Raw genomic sequence first — 16,249 nt, forward strand, 5'->3', positions numbered from 1 at the left:
AACACAAATTAAGGAGTGAAAGGATTAAGATGAAAGTGTTCAGCGAGAAGACAGAAAACACAGATCTAATCTAGGAGTTACATTTGTTCCCAATGAAGAAATTGAACAAAATACTAGAAACAATGTTCAAACATATGGCAGAAGAAAACTTTCCTGCCTGCAGAAGAGATCTGAGATGAATTAAAATTACCAGACTCACATAGAGACATATCTTGTAAAATGTTTTGATTTTCCAGGTTAAAGAAAGAATCAGAGATTTATAGAGAAATAAACAGGTTACTAACAAGGAAATGAACAGTAGGATGGGATCAGACTTCTCAACCCTGAAGGCTAAAACACCATTTTAGGAGACAAGGTGGTATCTCAAGTATTCCATGTTCACCCAACGTGATGTTTACGTGCAAAGGCTGTAGGAATTCATTTTCATATTTACAAGAAGACAGAAAATACACACCACACAGTCCCTTCTTGAAAAAAAAATTTTAATTTGCAGCCCAATTGATTAATAGGTGAATTGGCATGAGGATACAAGGGGGGAAACAAGTAGAAGATGACTTGCAGTGAGTGTTGGAGACTATTCAAAATATAAAATAAATAATTGCCTTGAATATGATTATAAAACGGTATGCAAAAGCTGACAGGTGCTGTTGAAAAAAAATTTAAGTATTATAAACTTTAAATTGGGTAAGCAAAAATTGATAAATGGGAAAAGAGCAGTATATTTCATGTTCTCCATAATGAGCTAGTGTTCTTTTCTTTTTCTTTTCTTTCTTTCTTTTCATTTTCTTTTTTTTTTTTTTTTGGAGACAGAATCTCACTCTGTCACCCAGACTGGAGTGCAGTGGCACGACCTCAGCTCACAGCAACCTCTGTCCCTGGGGTTCAAGTGATTCTTGTGCCTGAGCCTCCCAAGTAGCTGGGATTACAGGCACGTGCCACCATGCTGGCTAATTTTGTATTTTCAATAGAGACAGGGTTTTGCCATGTTGGCCAGGCTGGTCTCCAACTCCTGCCCTCAGGTGATCCACCTGCCTCAGACTCCCAAAGTGCTAGGATTGCAGGTGTGAGCCACTGCACCCAGACTGTTTTTTTCTATAGCATGTTATATATGACATGTTATATCTTTCCCCCTAACTAAAAAAACATGAGATAATGTTTTCTGTAACTGAGTGATTTTAGTTTGAAAATGACTTCTTCAACAGCATGCTTTTCAAGCCAGCATGTCTGTAAAACTGAAATTATTATAGGATCACATGGCTTCAATTGTGTATCTGGCTTCAATTGGCAATGAGGAAATCCTAATAAGCTGAGGCTTTAAGAAACTGCAGAAAGATACAAGATATATTATATGCATTTTTTTTCCTTCTCATTGGATTTTTTTCCCAAGTGAAGAAAAGCACTGGCATCAGTGAGAATGAATAGTAGTCAGTGGAAACGTAAAGTAGAATGACTTTGGTAAGATAAGTTTTCTAATTTGATGTTTTGGTTAAAAAGTATCTATTTTATTGCTTATGAGAATTCACTCAGGAATTCATGAATTCCAATTGAACCAATGTAAAAATTTTGAAATAAAATGTTTCTCTATGGTGTTGGCTTTTGTTAAAGCATTGATCTGAAGTGGGAGGGAGGAGGAATCTCGTGAGTTCTTCCATATGGTGTTCCTCAAAGAATGGGTGTGGGAAAGAGAAACTGGAAAGTATGCCTATGAAGAATGGAATAAATAATTATGCCTCTAAAAAATACTATTGCAGGAAAGAGAATATTTTAGCAGACATATTTTGGTATCCTTAAGAAAACTAAAAAGGCATAGTCCCTATGAGATGGAAGTCAGGGGCCACGAGGAGAAAACAGATTGGGATGCTATCTTCGGTCTAAATCATAGTCTTTGCCTCCTTTGCATTGACAGTTATACTGTAATATTTATCTTTGATGAATTTAGGTCTATACACACCATAGTTGTCAAAAGAAAAAAAATGTGCCAGAAGAAATTCGGAGAAAACCTATAATATTGTGGTACAAATATTTGGTTCCTTGGGAAAATTTTGCTGCCACCTGATTTTTAATAAAATCAGAAGACCCAGGTGTTGGCCAGGGCAGAATTAACAACCTCCCCTACCTTGTAGCCCTCCAAAAATGCTAGTTAATTATGTCATTAATTACTGACAGCCCATCTGTGATTTCCAATCTTTAACGTTTCAAGTGAATGAGAAGATGGAAGTAGTGAGAGTAACTTAGAAAAAAAATCACACAGGGCCACTTTTAGATCATAAACTCCCCCAAACCATTCATCATTGTGCGCTAAAGGGTTGGTTTAACATTTATGCGCACATTGTACAAACATGGTCACTCTTATAGGGTAGAAATTTTACCCTCCATGGTCACTCTTGTAGGGTAGAGATGCATAACATCGACATGTATAAATGACCACCCAACTATACTAACTAATCGCTTATACTGCACCCAGCACTCTGCTAGCTGTGTAGGAGGCACAGGATAAATATGAGCTTAGTCTCTGCTCTCAAGGAAGTGGAAAGCTAGTCAGAGAGATCACACAAAATGATTAGCAAACAATCAGGTGTTAACCAGAATTGTCTTCTTTTCTGTGCCTGTGTTTCTTCATCTGCAAAACAGGAATAATAAAACTATTTATCCCAACAGGATATGGTATATAGGAAGTGCTCAATAGAAGTTAGCTCATCATTACTGTCATGTAAATAATTATTAACTTTTAATAGGAGGTAAGAGAAAGAAGTGAAAGCTGGCTGCTGCAAGAGTAGGGAAAGTTTAATAATAGAACTGAGACTTGAGCTGGGCTTTTGAGCAATGGGTAAAATTTAGAAAGCTGGATACCTGAGTGATTGGGAGGTCATCCAAGGTGAGAAAAATAGCAGTTGCAGAGGCATGTGGGTTGCTGCCTCTTCAGTTAAGCTCACAGTGACTCAGTGACTGTGTATTGACTTCGTGGGAAAGAAAATTGAATAGAGAGGGTGGGGTGTGATCATGAAGGCTTCACAAGTCAGGCAAAGGAGTTTGGATTTTGATATTATAAGCAATTAATTGTCTATACTTCAGTGAAAAAAGTCTGGTAGCAGGATGCAGGATGTTTGGAAGGAGTGGATCACTGAAGTCAGGGAGGCCCCAAGAGAAGGCAGTTGCAACATCCCAGTTGAGCTATAATCAGGGCTTGGCTTGCAGAGTGAAGAGTAAGAGATGGAGCCAAGGTGCTAAGAAGGAAGAAGCAGCAGGCCCTGGGAAAAACAGCAGAGCAATGAAAAACAGCACAGTTGCATTTTGGGATCTGCTGCCACATTTTCTGAGCCTAACACAGGATATACGTACATGTGTATTTACTGAACAATTCAGGCTGAATAATTGATGAAGTCACTGCAAATCTAAGATTTACGGGGATCACAGTTTATAGCCAGGCAGAAAACAAACGAATTGGGAAAGAATATGAAGAGAGGAGTGTCCTCTCCAATCTTCTTTTAGCTTATTTCTTTAATGAATCTGTATGCCCAGTGTGTAGAAAATTAAGACCTAAAACATTGTTTTAAAACACTGGTTTTAAAATTCCAGGACTGGAATCATCTATTTGCCTAAATGTATCCTCTATGCATCTCTGTGGTTCTTGAGGGTAAGAAGGCATCATGTTTATATACAATGACTACATTGATTAGGGGAGACTTATGTCCTATCTACGTTCATATCCTGACACTGTACATCTAGCTGATGTCTCTGAGTGAGTTCCTGAGCCTCTCTATACTTTAGTTTCCTCCTGGGTAAAATGAAATAATAATAGCATCTACCTCACAATGATATTGTGAGGCTTAAGTGAGCTACTACTTGCTAGGTGCTTAGAGCAGTGCCTGGCAAATATTAGATGTTACCTGGGAGAAACCATAATAGTAGCTATAGCAGTGGTGGCATGTCACGGTGTGATGGTGAGGGTAATAGCTCACTTTACCTCAGTGAATGTAAACATTGTAACCCATTGTTCAATAAATGCTCCTCTAAAAGATATGCTGAAAGCATAATTGTCAAAGGGAATTCCTGTGAAACCACATGTAAAATACTAAGAGTAAAGAGCAAATATTTGGGGGATATCTATTAAGACCAAAATTCTAGGTTTCAGGGAGTATCACACTTACCCATCATTCATGCAAAGATCATTTCATGAAAACAATGTGATGCAGGTTTCATACTTATAGATACAAAACTTAAAGGTAAGAGTGAAAATGTGAGGTATGTATTCGTCCGTTTTCATGCCGCTGATAAAAATATACCCGAGACTGGATAATTTATTTAAAAGAAAAAAGAGTTTTAATGGACTCACAGTTCTACATGGCTGGGGAGGCCTCACAATCATGGCAGAAAGTGAAAAGCATGTCTTACATGGGGGCAGACAAAAGAAGATGAGAGCCAAGTGAAAGGGGAAACCCCTTATAAAACCACCAACTCTCGTGAGACTTATTCACTACCACGAGAACAGTATGGGGGAACCGCCCCCATGATTCAATTATCCCCCACTGGGTCCCTTCCACAACACATGGGAATAATAGGAGCTACAGTTCAAGATGAGAGTTAGGTGGAGACACAGCCAAGCCATATCAAAGTGCCTACTATTTGCAAAAGTATACGGTGTAAAGGACACAGACACCTCACCTAAGTGAATATCACTTGGGTTCCAGGTTTCCTTCAATCACCCAAGCTGGCTATTATTATCGTTCTTACACTGCAAGCAACTTATATCCCAGGCCCTGAAAAGGGGCCAGCTTGGTTGGAACATCATGTGTGGACTGACATAGGAATACTCTGTCACTTGACTGACAATTGGAAAGCGTGAGAGTGCTTTCTGGCACACGGGCCCCTCCAAATGCTTCCTGGAGTGGCTATTTTGCCAGTAGATCAGTAACAGAGATTAGGGCATATGCAGAGCAGGCCCTGTTGTTTTTCCAGGAACTAGCCCTAATTTGTATTATGTTTTATTTTGTTTGTTCAAATTGCATTTTATAATTTATAATTACATTTCCCCCTGGGTATAGCAGAAGGCAAGCAGTATGGTTATGGAAACCTCAGCGCTTATTGTTTTTCAAAAATGTTGGAAGTTTCAGGGACTGAAGAATGGGGATCATTTCATTATAGAAAAGAAAAAGATGTCTAGCAAAGGGTAACAGTCTCAACTTGATTAGTGTTTTCCATAACATAAAAGTGGTGCTGCCTCCAGTAGAATTATCTGGCTTTACCTGACTTTGGACTTCACTTCAGATGTTCCCTACAGCTATTTGCTGACCATCTGAAATGTTAAGACTGGGGCTTATGTCATGGCACACAAGCAGAGTGCAGGGCCTCCTGGAGCCAGCCCTCGCACATGGTGTCATGGAGACTGCAGAACCCCACACCCACTTTGGCTGAAGGCCACACACAGTCTCCAGCGCCAACGAAGAGGCTTCTCAATCCATGTTTCTAGAACAAAGCTCAACCTGCAGTGGAGGAGTCTGGAAGAAGTGCTCCATGGGTGTTTCTATAACCTGTCTTTACCAGAGAGTCGGCATTGTGCATTTTACTCTCTCTATCTCTGCTCGGAGAGAATCACCGGGAATAGTGAAATTCAGGAAAGCCGCAAAAATTCTTAAAGTGGGAGAACCTGTCCAAGGAACAGAAGTAAGCATAATACAACTATATCTAGGAAAGAGAGAGGTGCAATTGGAGAAGGAACTTTGCAGGAAGTGTGTGTGTGTGTGTGTGTTTGTGTTTGTTTTTTGTTTGTTTGTTTTTGAGATGGAGTCTGGCACTGTCGCCTGGACTAGAGTAAAATGGCACGATCTCAGCTCATTGCAACCTCTGCCTCCTGGGTTCACTCAATTCTCCTGCCTCAGCCTCCCGAGTAGCTGGGATTATAGGCGCACACCACCACACCTGGCGAATTTTTTGTATTTTTAGTAGAGACGGGGGGTTTCACTATGTCGGCCAGACTGGTCTCGATCTCCTGACCTCGTGATCTACCCGCCTCAGCCTCCCAAAGTGCTGGGATGACAAGCGTGAGCCACTGCGCCTGGCCTTGGTTGGTTTTTAATGCATCCAGTGATGTTTTGTCCTGTTCCAGTTCTTAAAATTTTTTTGAAAGCTAGATATATTTTTTGCTTAGTTGTGTACTGGAATACCTCTAGTGATACCAGTAACAGTTCAATTTTATGAAGTGTTTTTCTTTAAACCATTATCTTCAGAGATTTTTGATTGAAGAATTCATTCATTCAGTAAATACGTATTGCATATCTTTTATCCAACGGGCACCTTTCTGAAAACTGGAGATGCAATAACAAACAAGAGAGTTGAGGTCTCTCCTCAAATGATGCAAGTACTTACATTCTGACTGGGGAGACCAGCAGTACACACATATACAAGAAAGCACCAGGTGGTAACAAGTGTCATAGAAGATTAAAGGAGGAAGCATGTGTTCAAAAATGAATGGGGGATGGTGATGGGGCATTTGAAGGGAGTCTTGCATGAACAGAAGCAGGCATGAGAAGCCCTGGAGGAAGGGCATTCCAGGCATGGGGAACAGCCAGGGCAAAGTCTCTAAGATTGGCATGAGCTTGGCAATGTGCAGGAACAAAAATGGTACCCGTGGCTGAAATGTTTTACAGGACAATTTGGAGAGTATGGTAGAGGCTGGTGAAGGCCTTGTAGGCTAAAGTAAGGAATTTGAATTTTAGTCTAGCTGTCACAGAAAGCCATCATGGGGTTTTAATCAGGGAAGTGATAAAGTTTCAGTTGGAAACAATAAACTAATACTCAGTACTATTGAATATTGCTCAAACTATTTAAAGTCAATATTTCATTTTTACATGTTTCAAGGAAAATGAAAGGTAATGAACACAGAGCATCTTTTATGTAGAATGTATTGTTTGTTTCATGTAACTCTTAGAACAACCCTAGAGGTAATTATTCGTCATATCTATATTCATCCAGATGATAAAACTGAGGCTTGCAGAGATTAAGTAACTCACCCAAAGCCACATAGCTGGGGCAGAGTAAGAGTTCGCTTCTTTATGAAGAGTGTGTGCTATTTCCGTTACACCATGTTGTCTTAGCGTTTGAGGTCTAGAAAAGCACCTTCAACATAGATGTTCAATAAATCTGTTAAATGTATATAAAAAGAAGATTTTCCATTAAAAAAATCTATTTTAAGTCATAAGTCAAAGAATATCTTTACAGGGAATTGGGCATGTTCAAAATTGTTGGAAAGGCTTGGGTTGGGGGATGTGAGGCTGGGATTCCAGATGATTTCAGAATGAATTGCTGATCTGACCTGCCAGGGAAGCCACCTCTGTTTCCTTCTGCTATGGCCTGGAACAGATGTGAATCAGGAGGCCACTGCTGATACTGTTAACTCCAAGAACAAATCACCTTAGCTGCAATATAACCATCAAGAAAACTTGACTACCACCACCAGAATAGCCACTCAACAGTCACCCAGTGGAGACAGGGCCCTGGAAACTGTTAACTCCAAGAACAGATCACCTTAGCTGCAACATAACGAACAAGAAAACTTCACTACCACCACCAGAATAGCCACTCAGCCGTCACCCAGTGGAGACAGGGTCCTGGAACCCTGCTGTAGAGAAGCTCCTGCCTCCACAAACCTGTTTGCAAATAGCAACAGGAGAAGCAGCAGGAAAGATAGTCCCTCCCTCACTTCCATCTTCCAAATCTCCCATGTGCAACTAATTTGGAGGACTGAATTGTAAATCAAACCCTGGCTGGAAGAGAGCCTAGGAAATGCAGTTTTTAGCTTTCCGGCCTGTGAACCATGGAGGGAAAGTGAAGTGGATGATGAGTGCCAGTTTCTCATATTCACATCTCCCACTTCCTATCCAACTGCAATGTCCATCACTTGGCAAAGCAATTTTGAAACTTTGAAAGGCAGTCAATGGGGTAGAGGTTTTGGTTGACATTAGTTGAACACAGCTACTCTCTGAGTGTCAAAGGGCTGCACTAGTAGCTTCTTGGGTGAGGAGCTTCCTGGGCCTGCACTTGGCCTATGATGCTTCTGCCTCAAAGATAAATGAGCTGAGGATTAGTTTATACCCTGTGAGGTCCTCAGAAGAACACAGCGTAATTGAAGTTAATGTGCTTTCTTTACAAGCATTTAACCAAGCTCAAAAGTGTCTGTGGACAGTTGGCTTTTAAGGCGTCTAAGAACATGGTTACAGAGGGCCTCTCACCAACCACCAGCTTCTAGAGAAGCCCATGTGGGATGGGGATGCCTCCACGGCCTTTGCTCTGCTTCACAGCTCACCTACACAAGTCTCATGTCAAGTCAATTCTGCTGGTCACATGGGTTTCTTCCCTGTCTCTCTGTGTTTCTTCTCTTCTTAGAAGAAAACTGGTCATTGGATTTAAGGCCTACCCTAATCCAATAACCACATTTTTAACTAATTACATCTGCAAGACCCTATTTGCAAATATGATCACATTCTGAGGTTCCAAGTGGACATGACCTTTGAGGGAACACTATTCAACCCACTATAGTGACCCTTTCAACTGTGCACTGTGCAGAAGATTTGTGTTTTCTTGCTAAGACAAACCCTAGATCCAGTACACCATTCCTGTTTGAGGAACAGTACCTGTGACCATCTCTTCATCCCATCTCACTCCCTAACTCAATCCTGTTCAAGATTATTTGTTCCTATATTGGCTCTCTTATTCACCTAAACATAAATTCTGATGTGTCCTTGGATTCATCCCCTGTCCTCACCCTTGACCTCCCCAATTTCCTAATGCAACCAGCCCTCAATGCCCATGCATCCTCTCTCTTAAATCTGTGTTTCTTTTCTTCTTTGAATAACACCAGTCACTGGATTTAGGGCCTATCCTAATGCAATAGGAACTCATTTAACAAATTACATCTGCAAGACCCTATTTATAAATAAGGTCACATTCTGAGGTTCCAGTAGACATGACTTTTGAGGGGACACTATTCAACCCAGTACAGTGACCCTTTCAACTGTGCACTGTGCAGGAAGATTTATGTTTTCTTGATAAGACAAGCCCTAGATCCAGTACACCATACCTGTTTGGCTAAGAGTGACCTCAGACAGGACCTCCCCCAGTTTCCTAATGCAACCAGTCATCAATGCCCATGCATCCTCTCTCCTAATCTAAGTTGAATCTATCCCCATCTCTTGGTCCCCACAGCCGATGTCAGCCACCAGCACTGCTCCCTTAGACACTGTGAGAGCCTCAGACTTAGGCTCCCTGGCTCTGGTCCTGTTTTCCTGTTCCCAGTCTCCATGTTGCCTCCAGGACGTTCTTATAAATAAAAAGCTGGTCAGTGACTAAATCTAGTGTCTCAGCAGACTTCCACATACATGCTTCACTACTGTCACAATAGACACCTTGCAATTTCCTAAGCTTGCCATGCCTCTCCTCACCTCCACACCTTTGAATATATTGCTTACACTTTCTGGCACAACGTGCTTCATGGAGCCTGCCTGGTTCACATCTGTTCATTTTTTCAGACTTATCATAAGCCCCATTTTTATTTTTGAAGCCATCTCTGATGCCCCACAAGCTGGGCTTGGTAAGCCCTTCATCAGTACACATCTTATTCAACTTACCTATGCACACAGGTGGCATAATCCTAGATTTTGTTGTTTGTCTCTCATACTAGATTCCTTCACAGTATGTACCTGTCTTCTCCACATTTCATATAGCTGTATCACAGATATCAAGCACAATACCAGGCAAATAGAAGGTTTATTAAATACTTGTGTAGTGAGTGAAATTAGGTCTTCCTGATGGAGTTTAAAACCAGTAATTAGCTAAATCAGCGCCAATGTGTGGCTCCTTCTTACACAAAATGTAGCTGTTAAAGATTTCTAATTTCTGCATTTGAAATTTCTGCATTTCTGTTCAATATGTGATCCTCTAGGGTATACCGTAGTCACACCATCCTTTGTTTGGTGGTGATCACATGTGTGGTTACAGAATCATGGGCATGGCTCGGTTGAAGATTATATATGCTGGATATATGTCTTCATATTTTATTTATATGGCTGTATTTTTCTACCTAAGCGAAAAACCTTTTCAACAGGTTAACTTTCCCGAGGTGAGGAAGTCCAAGCCCAGAGCATTTTAACAACAGGTGACATTTAGCAGGCACACTGCAGTCAAGCTGAGGGATGGCCAGGGAACTGCCTCAGAATCCCAGACCTGATTGTTGCCAGACTTCCCCTTGAAGTTCCAACCATACTTGCAAGTTTGCAAGTTGGATCACTTCCTTTTCTTTCTTTCTTTCTTTTTTTTAATTGTTTTGAGATGGAGTCTCTCACTGTCACCCAGGCTGGAGTGCAGTGGCGCGATTTCGGCTCACTGCAAGCTCCGCCTCCCGGGTTCACGTCATTCTCCTGCCTCAGCCTCCCGAGTAGCTGGGACTACAGGCGCCCGCCACCATGCCCGGCTAATTTTTTGTATTTTTAGTAGAGACGGGGTTTCACCGTGTTAGCCAGGATGGTCTCCATCTACTGACCTCGTGATCCGCCCTCCTCGGCCTCCCAAAGTGCTGGGATTACAGGCATGATCCACCATGCCCGGCCTGCAAGTTGGATCACTTTCTTTGTGGGAGTCTGATGGACTGAGGAGGGCTATCTAACTATTAAGCATTAGCAGTATGCAGTATGGTGCAGCAGTTCTGTATCAAGAATTCCTGTGTAGAGTTTTTATGTGCATTCAATGCATTGATGGTTTCATTTATTGACTTTGCTGGCATTTATGAAGTTCTTACTGTATACCTGTTATCATAACTGGCACTGAAAACATAGAAAAAATAAAAGACCAGAATAGTTCCCAAAGGAATCAAATTTCATACTTGTATCTTCGTGGACACTGATACAATGCTAATCTCTTTCCTGGTCAGTCCAGAGCTTTGCTGATCTATAGACTCAATCACAAGATGCCTATTTCAAGTTGAAAGTGGATGATTCTGGTTGTGGGTATGCTTGTCCTTATGTGGAAGATGCCAGTCATTCTCTCTTTTGTCATTTAACCTATGTTGTCATATCCCTAACGATCTCTGACCTTGCAGCCCCTAAAAAGAATGATGCAATGCTATATATGCTAGGCATGGAAAGATGTCCTAGATACAATATTCAGTGAAAAAAGCAAGTTTCAGGATAGTATATAGGGTATAAAACCGTTTTTTTGTTGTTGTTGTTTTTGAAGTACTGGAGAAATGTTGTTCTGGGACCAGCAGCATGAGCATTACCTGGGAACTTGTTGGAAATGCAAATGCTTAGGCCTCACCCCAGACCTACTGCATCAGAAACTCTCAGTATGGGTTTGGGAATCATGAACATGACCCCCAGGTGGTCCCAATGAATGCTCAAGTTGAAGACCTGCTGCTCTAGCGTGTACAGTCCCAGTATTGTTTGTTACTGTATATAGTATCCTAAGGTCTAGTGTGGGTTTGTCACAGCTTTATAACTGGCTTATAGTTACAGTCCCTGTAAATGAATTGCTTGTTATAAAGAATTTTGATTACATTATTTTTGGTTTATTGTATTTGTATATACATTTCCTTTACAAAATCAGTAAAATACAAAATCAACAAATTATAGGTACTGGAAAAAATGCTGGTGACTATATGAAAAAAATCTCTAGATGGCTTTACATTAAGCCAGTGCTTTTCAGACTCTGATTTACATACAGATCACTTGGGGGATCTTGTGAAAATGCAAGACTGGATTAAGGCCTGAGGTCCTGCATTTCCAACCAGCTCCAGGTCAATGCTGCTGTTCTATGGGTCACATTTTGAATAGCAAGCCACTAAAGTGTTATCCATAGTTATTGTTGGAAGGTCAAATGGTGGGGAGTTATGCTTTGTACATTTCACCTTTGCGCATTATTTTTTAAAAATATTTTTTACAAATAACTATATTCAGAGAAAGGATGAAAGATTTTTAAAGTCTTTCACCAGGATTTGCCTTACTTTGACATCTCTCTGCTATGCAGGCTTAGCCTTGAAACACATTTCCAAGAGTGAAGCAAAAGGAAACTCATTTATTGGCCCTAGAAATCCCCCCACTGATACTGTAGATATGAATGTTAAAAAGCGGTGGTGATAGGTATAGAGGGAAGTAGGAAGAAATTCATATTAGCTGGAATTTTTTTAGTGCCAGTATTAGAAATCTAATTGAAATGGGCTTAAGGAGATAAAGGACATTTTTAAGAAATCTGAGGGAAATGCTTACTTTCGTCATGGCTGAATGAAGTGTTCAAACGATGTAGTAACCAGATCTGCTTTCTTCTGCAGTGGCTTTATCTTCAGGCAGTTCCTCTTTCCCTAGGGTGGCCACCAGCAGCCCTAGGCTCTGCTTCTATGATTAGAAACCACAGCAGAATGAGAACCTCCCTTCCCAGCAAAAATTCCAGGGATGACTCCCATTGGCAGGAGCCCGTCTCTGAAATTTTCGCAGTAACTTTGATTGGCTAGACTTGGCCACAGGCCCACTTCTGAAGAAGTCTGGGGGTGGTGTCAACAACATCCACGACGGCTGAGAGGAAGGAGAGATTCTGCAAAGGAAAATCAAAGTTTTGATACAAAAACAAGATGGAATAGATGTAAAACTGAGAGATGGTGTTCTGTTATTGTGCCAGTCTTCCAGCCCAATCCTTTCATTTTGCTTATTTGGAAATCAGTTTAAGGGATTTATTCAAGGTCACATGGGTAGTCAACAGCAGAGCAAGACTTAACAACTTCTGCCCTATTTCTATATCCTCTCTACTGTAGTACTGCCACCTTCTTGGAAACTAGGAATGAATCAAACATGGAGCTTCTATAATGCTTGCCTTATCTTTGAAATGTCTTCTTAAATACCGTATTTCATGATATTGAATTTAAAGGAACTCTAATTGCACATCTATCATCTTTGACTCTCCTACATTGACTGCCTGGAGTAAGAAAGCCACATTCTTTCTGTGATAGTAATCCTTGCTACTCCTTTCCTCTTTGGGGAAACAAGTCAAAGCTTGACAAAGTGTAGCTGCTGATCTATTTGAACGAAGTTCGATCCCTAACCAGTGATCCCATGAATGAGGTGGATGCCCTATGGATGGAGAAGCTCACACCGGCCTCTGCTTTTTTTGTGGTATATTTTATCCCGAGAGCTTGATTAATAATCTAGACTGGGTCCTCCCTTTGGGTGGGTATGTTGCCCTCCCAATTTTCCCAGGCACAGCAATATCTCTGCAGACAGGTACGGGCATGCATCAGAAATCTGGAGGCTCGCCCAAAAAGTTATGTCTGCTGTTTGTGAAGGGGCAATGTAGCAATTATATGAGTAATGCAGTGGCAGATCTTCTATGAGAAATTAAAACTGGAGAAAGAGGGCTTTCCTCCTTGAAGGAAGGGTGTTGGGTGAACTAACACTATTTTCTCCTGGCCTTTCCCCCAATCTCAATCCCTTTCTCTCCAAACATTCTTCCTTGAGCACCCCACTCTGGCACTCAAAAAGCCATGGGAATGGGAAAGAAGTGGCTGGAAGTAAACAGCCTGCTTACTCACAGCAACTGAAAATTTTGTTTCGACGATTCTGGTTCCAGGGGCAGGAGCTGAAGATTAATGCCTGGAGTCTGCCCCATTCTGAGAGCAGCAGCCTGGCTCCTGGTGGCTCCAGCAGCAGGTAGGAAAAAAATGTTTGTTCTTACCCTTTTTTATGAAATATATTCTGAAGACAAATTTAATGTTAAATTCCTGTACAATGGGCACAGTAGAATCATCTAAGGGTTTAAATAATTTGATTTGTCTGCAAACCAGCCCAAACTGCTGAGGGAGTTTGGTTCTGCTGCTGAAGTTGATCTGTCTCATGATTTATTCTTTAGGGAAGCGGGTACCTTGGGTTGTCCAATGTAACAGCCACTGCTGTCAGGGCTGGGAAGAAACTCACTTCTTCATGACTTGACAGTGCCTGTGCTTTCTGTACTTTTGCTTACAGTGTGTGTGTTTATGTACGTGTCCTGTACTCTAGACACACACTTGCCTTGGTAAGAACACTCTCAAAAACACAGATGATAACCTGACCAGAAGACTGGTCCCTTTGATGCACCGTTTTATTCTAAATGTTTCAAGAGCCCAACAATGACTTCTTGTAAGACACCATCATAAGTTTTTAAAAAAGAAGTTATTAAGAGTCTGGGAAACATTAAGTAGGTGTCGGTTACATTAGTATCAGTTACATGCTTACCCTCTGGGTTGGAAAAGGAGACATTTACATATTTGGGGTTCCTGCACTTCTTTTATGAGGGGTATAACTTAGCAAAACTAGACAAGAAACTGTACAATGAATACAATGAGCTGTTACAGAGTTTGTCATAACCAGATCCCAAGTGTTGTAAAAGTAAAATATGATGCATGTGTGATAGAAGGAAGTGATAAAGGGAATATGGAGAAGAACAAAGTGGAGTTTTATGAGAATTTCTAGGTCTACTTTTTAAAAGCAGACTAAGTTTGTGAGTCAGTAACTAGGCAATCAGTTCTCAGAGAAGCTATTTATGAACTGTGTCATTACATTACTTTTAAGATGACCAAATATTGAGGCTATCTGTTGTTTGCCATTGTGAGTGTGTGCCTGTGTTTCTGCATGTGTATTTATGACAGAGAGAGAGAGACAGAATATGAGGGAGGGAGAGAGGAGAAACTCTCATATATTGGCTTACAGACAAATGCTGGGTCATTTAAAAATGCATCTCTGTAACCACTTGTTCTGGAAACATTAATCACCACCTTCTGTGTTTTGGGCACCGTGCTGGGTCCTGGCTGTATACGTGTGTATAGGGTGTGGGGCACAGTGCTAGGTCCTGGATGATATATGTGTGTATTGTGTGTGTGTGTGTGTGTGTATAAAATGCGAAATTTCTTCTTTAGTAACCTTTACCTACCTCTTATTCGTGTTGCCAACAAAAAGACAACCGCAGAGTTTTAGTCCAGTTACCGTAGCAGAATTCTTAAGGTGGCCCAGTTACCGAAACTGCTTGTGTACTGACCTACTATAAAAATATATATTGTCTATATATACTTGGGAATGACACCCTGTTGAAAATAAATACTGTGTTCCTCTCAGTATTGGGCTCAAGCTTCCTTAAAATCCAGTTCTCCAAGGCCAAGAATAGTGAGAGCACTGCTATGAGATTTGGACCCTGTTTGTGATCCCTGAGTTCCCTGGGCAAGGGCCCTGGTTCTTGACTAAGGGCAGGCTCTAAGGCAGGGACCAAATACCTTCTCTGCCCTGCCCTCTCCCCAAAACCCTGGGAATGAAGTTGAATGGGGAGTGGAGTGGGTGGAGCCCCTTCCCCTTTGGAAGACTCTTCCCTGGGTGTCTCCAAGGGAAGCTTCTTTTCTCTTTTGCATCGATCTGAATGCCCTAGGCCCTCAACAAACATTCTTGAACTTCCTTGCATGTTAGCATGGGGCCCTCACCTGCCCTAAGAGGCTAACTCCTTAGCTGGACTGAGGCAGGCCCACAGGCAAGGTTGATAGATGTAAAGGTCACCTCATTACCAGCACATGCGCTTCCTTTTCACTGCTTCCTTACAGCTGCTTCTTCTCTTGGTTGCTATAAATAACATCCTTCCCCACTCTGGAAAATGTCTGAGTTTGTCATTGATGGTCCCCTAGCTCCTCACATCTCCTAGTTCTGGTGAAATATGCTGCCACGGGGGAAATGACAAAGCAGAGGAAGAAATCAGCAGCAATAGCAGTAACAGCACCCAGAATTTGCTGAGCACCAGCTATGTGCCAGGTACTGTGATAAAGGCTTTATATACCTGATCTAATTTATTCTTTACAACGACCCTATGAGGTAAGGACTACTGGTATCCCCATTTTATAGAAACAAACAAACAAAACAAACAAAAAAATTAAAAAAATGAAACCAAAATGGACGCTTAGCCTTTTCTCTGCTGCTGGGGGATTCAAATCTAAGTGCCCGACTCCAAAGCATTCGACCACAGCCTGTGATGACAGTGAAAATCAAATTGATCTTGAAAGTTGGCCAGGAGAAGACAGTACTGCTCTGTGAGGCGGACACTTAGGCAGAATCCCTTCTGGCCCTCTTAGCTTCCCTGCTCTTCCATGGAGGCTCTGGAAAGGTCTGCTGGAAACCACCAGGGAGACCAAAGGACTTCCTCTGCTGCCTGTGAGTTGTCTCTCCAAGTGGCCTGTCGTGCCTCCCTTTGAGGTCTGGCAGCTGAC

At 41.5% G+C, this 16,249-nt stretch overlaps 1 protein-coding gene and 1 long non-coding RNA gene across 4 annotated transcripts in view; one reads left to right on the forward strand and one right to left on the reverse strand.

Moving 5' to 3' along the window:
* FRMD6 (FERM domain containing 6) overlaps positions 1–16,249 on the forward strand; it is a 366,574-nt gene that overhangs the window by 111,219 nt on the left and 239,106 nt on the right. For both annotated transcript variants that reach the window (XM_063596208.1, XM_055097578.2), the window contains one exon: positions 13,603–13,682. The gene's annotated coding sequence lies outside the window, so the exon portion shown is untranslated. The remainder of the gene's footprint in view (positions 1–13,602; positions 13,683–16,249) is intronic.
* Positions 1–16,249, reverse strand: part of LOC117975929 (uncharacterized) — a 198,545-nt gene that overhangs the window by 22,812 nt on the left and 159,484 nt on the right. Inside the window, exons 3-5 of one of the 2 annotated variants that reach the window (XR_010109804.1) lie at positions 12,252–12,377; positions 7,008–7,137; positions 4,332–6,302 (exon numbers count right to left, since the gene is read on the reverse strand). This is a non-coding gene — a long non-coding RNA (uncharacterized LOC117975929). Of the gene's footprint in view, positions 1–4,331; positions 6,303–7,007; positions 7,138–12,251; positions 12,378–16,249 lie in introns of those variants that run through there. The other variant, XR_010109805.1, reaches the window with a different exon arrangement.

The sequence above is a fragment of the Pan paniscus genome, chromosome 15 (assembly GCF_029289425.2).
Source record: "Pan paniscus chromosome 15, NHGRI_mPanPan1-v2.0_pri, whole genome shotgun sequence".
Taxonomy (NCBI): domain Eukaryota; kingdom Metazoa; phylum Chordata; class Mammalia; order Primates; family Hominidae; genus Pan; species Pan paniscus.